Source organism: Dipodomys spectabilis, unplaced genomic scaffold (assembly GCF_019054845.1).
Source record: "Dipodomys spectabilis isolate Male_0828 unplaced genomic scaffold, ASM1905484v1 ptg000055l, whole genome shotgun sequence".
NCBI classification, from domain to species: Eukaryota; Metazoa; Chordata; class Mammalia; order Rodentia; family Heteromyidae; genus Dipodomys; species Dipodomys spectabilis.
This window is the reverse complement of record NW_024870732.1, coordinates 1,051,372-1,057,427: the sequence shown is the minus strand read 5'-3', so window position 1 is coordinate 1,057,427 and position 6,056 is coordinate 1,051,372. Positions and strand designations below refer to the sequence as shown.

Here is a 6,056-nt window from a genome sequence, read left to right as displayed (position 1 = left end):
TGTTACAAATTATGGATTAGATGAAGTAATCAAATAAAGATTATAATAATATTATGTGAGGCTATGAATTAGAGCTGAAAATGATTTTAAATGTGATAATAGCTAATTAAATTGCATACTTCTTACTTTTACTCTGTCATGTCCCTCATTCTCACATTAGGAAAATACATAGAAGGTTCTCACTAAATTATATGTACATTTATGATATAATGTATTGAAAGAATATGGGCACAGTGTGGTTTTAGGTTATTAAGACCTGTAGGGGGTAGTGTGTTTTTGAAGACTTGCAATACATTGGGATGAAGATGAAGGTAGGGATGTGCTTATTCTGGAAAACTGGCCAGAGGATTGTTCCCATAATGGTAGTGATGAATTCTTCCAAAAGGTTACAGTAAAATCACTTTCACAACCATGTTCACTGCTCCACTATTCATCGTAGCAAAGTTACAGAAACAGCCCAGATGCCCTTTGGTGGAGTGATGGTTGGAGAAAGTGTGGCACATATACACAATTGGATTGCACCTATCCATTTTGAAGACTGTTACATTATTTGAAATGAAATGGATAGATCTAAAAATATATTAATGAGCTAAGTCAGAGCCAGACAAACAAAGAACCCATGTTATGTCATATTTGGAAGCTAGAACTTTATACAGGTTTACAAAAAATATTAACCAAAGCATGCTATTTGCAGAGGAGTATTTCAAAAGTGTATTTTCTTATAAAATTGAACTTTTAATCCAACAAAATATATGTCAGGAAACTGTCACTTGGAAGGTGTGAGGGGAAGTCAAAAGGAAGGAATAAAGAGAGTTATGGACGAAGAGAGTGAAAGTATATTATTCATTGCAGATAGTATGAAACTAGAAAAAATTAAAGTGGGGTGAGGTTTGAAAGGATGTGGAAAAGTTATATAAAGATAAATTATACTTAAAAAACTGATTTGTTGAATAGAAATTCCATTTTCCAAGTATTTAAGATAATAAGAATATAATTAAAAACAATGGAGACATCTGATCTTAAATTCTATTTCCATCTCTTTTAAAAAATGAAATTGTTTGCTCTATAAATTGATCAGAGGGATGAATTTCTTGGCTAGCTAGATCATTGAACAGCTGTCTCTCTCTTCCTCTCTCCCTTTCATGGTTCTCATAGGTAATATGATTGCTCCATAATTAACCTAATTTATTTTGCTTTTATATTTTTGGTTGCATCATTTCACTTTCTGTTCTGCCATTTCCCAAATAATTTACATGGAAAGCATTATTTCCTATTTTCTCATTCCTAAAATAAGCTGCACATGAATACACCACTGGTCCTCATTTTCAGTCTGTACCTTTGAATACGGAGGAAAATCTTCCTCTGCTCTCTACCAATTCCCTACTCTCCAGTTAGAATAATTTACAATGATAAAAATGAAAAAAGAGAAAATAAATAATAGTGAAAAAAACAGATGCCAAAAATTCACCGGATATTTCTGACCAGTTCATCCAATGTGAACTATTGGGGAAATACATGGACACCTCATATTCACTGGCACTCAAAGTCTCTAGCTAGGCAATTCTGAAGAAGATGAGGAACAAGATGAAAAAGTGAGAAATGGTATCAATTGCAAGAGAAAAATGGAATAGGATCCAAGCAAATATCTTCTTTGGTCTGCCGAAAATAATCGCCTTAGTAGAGTGCAGAGACTACTTTCCAAAAAGGCCACTCATGTGAATACTAGTGATGCTGATGAGTACACCCCTCTTCATCGAGAAGCTTTCAGTGGACACTTAGTCATTGTCCATGAGTTGGTAGCTCAAGGTAGATATTCATGTAATAATTGTGAATGGCTGGACACCCCTGCACAGTACTTATACATGGAATAATAACAGAATGGCTACTTTATTTCATCACGATGCAGATACCAATGGCCAAACTAAAGGCCTCTTGACCCCCTTGCATCTTGCTGCTGGGAATAGAAATAGCAAAGTTATGCTAGATCTCCTTCTGTTGAACCATTATATCAAACCAGGTCTGAAGCACAACTTGGAAGAAACTGCATTTGATATTGCCAAAAGAATAAGTATGTATCACTACCTCTTTGAAGTTGTGGAAAGCTGTACAAATTGTTCTCCTAAGTCCTAATGGTTTGGGTAAATTTCTTAAATTTCAAAATTTCCAGTCCATCCTATGTGTCCATACAAAATATTTTCACAATACAAAGCAACAGCAATATCTTACTTTAAAAATTCATGAATTCCATGGTATTCTTCCAAGTGAATTGCCTGACTTTGATGTCAATATACATTCAAGTTGTTTGTATACATCTATAATGTTTTCTGTAGCGTTTGTGATTTTTTAATAAGAAATAATTTTAACTTAACTGTTGAAATGAGTAGTACAGAAACTAAAGATATTTCTGGTGCTTGTCTGAAAAAAGTATATTTTAAAATATTTAGTATTCTGTTTGTATAGTATCCATAATCTAGTTCATTCTCTCCTAGATATAGTACTTTGAATTCAACATTGTTTTATAATATATAGGTTCATTAATGTGTCCTTTCAGATTGCATTCCATATAGAAAAGGTTTAAGATTCCTTTAATTCCTAGGTCCTTATAGAATTTTATTTCTTTGGGATAAAATGAAAATGTTATCTAATTTCAAAACTTTTATAAAGGTTATGCAATGTAAAGGCCTTCATAAAAAGGTGAAGATTAAATGGTGTAAAACTAACTTTTATTCCTATGAATTACATGTATAATTACACTTGTATATTTGTAATCAACTGTTTAATAACTGTTTTTCATTTCTTCACAAATTTTCATATCATCCTTGTGCAAGAGCCATGTCAATCTCTGTATTGTAATTTGGGTAGATGTGCTGCTGAAGCATGTAGTATCCTGTAAATTTAAGTAATTAATGATGCAAGCTTAAGACAGGCATATATCCTTGGTTGCCTATTTGTAACAGGGAAACCTTATTGTTTCCTAAATTTCTATTCATCTTATTTCTGTAAAATTCTGTTTTTGGTGGAAAAAACTTATATTGATTCTTCAATTGCTCACATTTGCAATTTTTGTCAATTACTTTTTTAAGACTTTTTTATTTGAAATTTGATCATACTTTGAAGCCTTTATAGGTAGGTCCAAAGGTGATGGCTTTTCAAGTACTTATTTATCAACTGAGTTAGCTTTGTGGAGCTAAAGGATTCAAACGAAGCCTTGCTTAAGAGCTACTCTAAACTTCTCCAGCTTAAAATTTCCAAATTGAGGTCTTACTGGCACAAATGTCTGCCTTACCCTTTACCCTTGCTCCATGTAGGAACAGACCAACCAGAATATCTTACCCTGACAGTATAGCTTGTCTTACTGGAGCAAAACTAATCTTAGTTACAAGTGATCATAGAGAGATTAACAGTTCAGACAGAACTGTTCAGACAGAAGGTATTTTTTCAAAATATAATTATTTATTATCCCTACCATTTCAAAAATAGCTAATGCCAAGAAGGTGAAAAAAATTGTTCATATGCATGATTACCTAATGTCCTGGCCTGTCCACCATCCAACCAGGCAGGAACTTCACCACCGATTTTCTATCACCAAATATATTCCATAGCTCCAGGAGAAGTCCATATGTTTCTCCTCGTTATTAGGCCTTAAATTGGTAATGTTTTAATCACAATGTTTCCTCTTGTCTCTAAGCTGTACATCTCTGAATGGTAAAGCTTTAGCTCTAATTCTACCAAACACTGAGTTAGAGGTAATGGAATAATATTTTAAAACAGTTGACTTTGTTACCCTAACCACAAAAGAACAACGCAAAACATTTTCTTATATTACATATACTTATATAATTTATAATTATATGTGCTGCTTTTATATTTCACACAGTGAATCTTACTAAAATTAATTGATAATTTGACAAATTAGTTGTTATTTACTCCAATAAATAGATTGGAATATAAATAATCAGGATTAGAATATATATTGGAATATAAAAAAATCAATGCAATGTTTTCGTTATAAACTTGTGATACCTTCTAAGTGTTCTTGGTTTCTGAATTCACATGGTAAAAAAACAATTTTGTTTTCCTCTAATCTATAAGGGATTTTACTCTGCTGCTCTGTTTATTGCTTTAACTCGCTGGTCCCAAACTTTTTTTCTGCATATTTCTGAAGCATTTCTACTGATTATACTCAAATTTTGCTGATATGATGTCTAAAAGGTATTATTCTTCTACAGGATCCACGGGTCCTAGGATCCCAGGTCCCATTTATCTTCATCATCAGATAACTAGGGCAAGAGTTCTCATCTAGGCCCATGCAACATGCCAACAGAAAGTAACTGAAGAACCATCTCAATTTCTCCTTTCCTATATTTCAGGGCCCCAATTCCTTGAAATGCAGGAATTACCAGAAAGCAATTGTCAAATGCCAGGCAACTTAAAATGCAGGATTAAATCACAAAATGTTAAAGTGCAGTAATTGAAACTTTCAATTTTCAGATGACTATCCCATATGAGTGGACAAGACCACAAATGTCACAAGATTATTTGTAATACCCCTCTCGTAATGATTAATGAATGATTTCAGTCCAGCATCAGCAGGCCAAAAAATAGTTCCTGGAACGATAGATCCAAAATTGGTCTACAAATGCTAGGAAAACTTGACATAGAGGTCAAATATAATTCAGAAAAACATTGAGAAGGTCCTTAGTGCTTCAAAACACTGGTATTTCAGTAAAACTTGGTTCTATAGTATAAAAATATTGTCATTCTCAAACAAATGATAACCTACATTTAATTTCCTGAAAGTATATTCCTTTTCAAATAAACTTTTTAAACTCACACTTGCCAAAGTAACACTTTACAAGTAGATAATATTTAGTGACGTTACAAGTTTTTCAAGCGTAGGGAGCAAGTTACAATAGAGTTGATTTATTTCCCAGCACTAATGCCAAACAGGTTCAACCATTCATTAAAATGTAGAAACAGTACCCCCCACCATTTTTGTTTTTCAGTAGGTGCATTCAAAAATTTGTTAAATAGATCAGCCTCCCATATTTCAAACCAAAACATTAGCTAATAAAGTAAATTTCATCACATAATAAATAGATTTTGAAAAGTCATTAATAGTTGCTTTATCATATGGTGTTTTATGTTTTCCCTATCTGTCTAACATAGTAAGAAATATGACTTTATGTCTTTTTTTAATTTTAATTTTTTGTGAACATACTGTACAGAGGGTTTACAATTACATGGGCAAGATAATGAGTACATTTCTTATCAAACATTGCAGCCTCCTCCTTTGTTTACCCTTCACATCCCTTCCTAGTGACTTTAAGTCTTAAATATGGGTACTCATCAGAGATTTGACAAACATAAAATTTGTCTTTTATTTCTATCATATTCCTCTACAGTAGTCAATTTTAGTTTTCTTCTTTTTCCAAAACTTATAGGTAGTAGAAAATATTATCCCATGTAAAATAAAATAATCACACACCATTGTACAAAGCCATTTACAAAACTGGTAGTTAGGAATACATTCTAAGCCCTTTTTAAACTTTCATGTTGACTACAGATTAATCTTTCAAATGGAGGGGAATAAAATCATGTCTAGGTGCTTCATGTCTCCAGTCTTGCAAATTGTTACTTCAGATGAATGAATTATGGAAATATAAGCTGACATCAGTTCAAGTATATGTAGGATCTAAACTCCATGGAATGTATATAAACCTTTCAAAGTACTAGCAGACAGTTTAACAGAATGACTATCAGAAAGATGAAAACAGAGAAGAATAATAGTAAAGACATAGAATGAATGAAAATGGAACGAGGAACGAGTACAGCTAGAACACTCAATGTACACATGTGAGAAAGGACGTGGTAAATCGGAAATAAATCTTGTAGAAGGGGTTGGTTTAGAATGATAGATGGAGTGACTCTGATCCTGGAACATTGGAAAATTAGATGGACATATTTAATTGTAACAAACTTGCACAACCTTTTTAAATTCAGTGAAAAAACACAACAAAAAAACAAACACACACAAGAACCACAACCAAACAGCA

At 32.7% G+C, this 6,056-nt stretch overlaps 1 pseudogene; it reads right to left on the bottom strand.

Moving 5' to 3' along the window:
• Nucleotides 1-2,779: 2,779 nt before the first annotated feature.
• Nucleotides 2,780-2,879, bottom strand: LOC122108304 (annotated as a pseudogene).
• Between the last annotated feature and the right edge of the window lie 3,177 nt (nucleotides 2,880-6,056).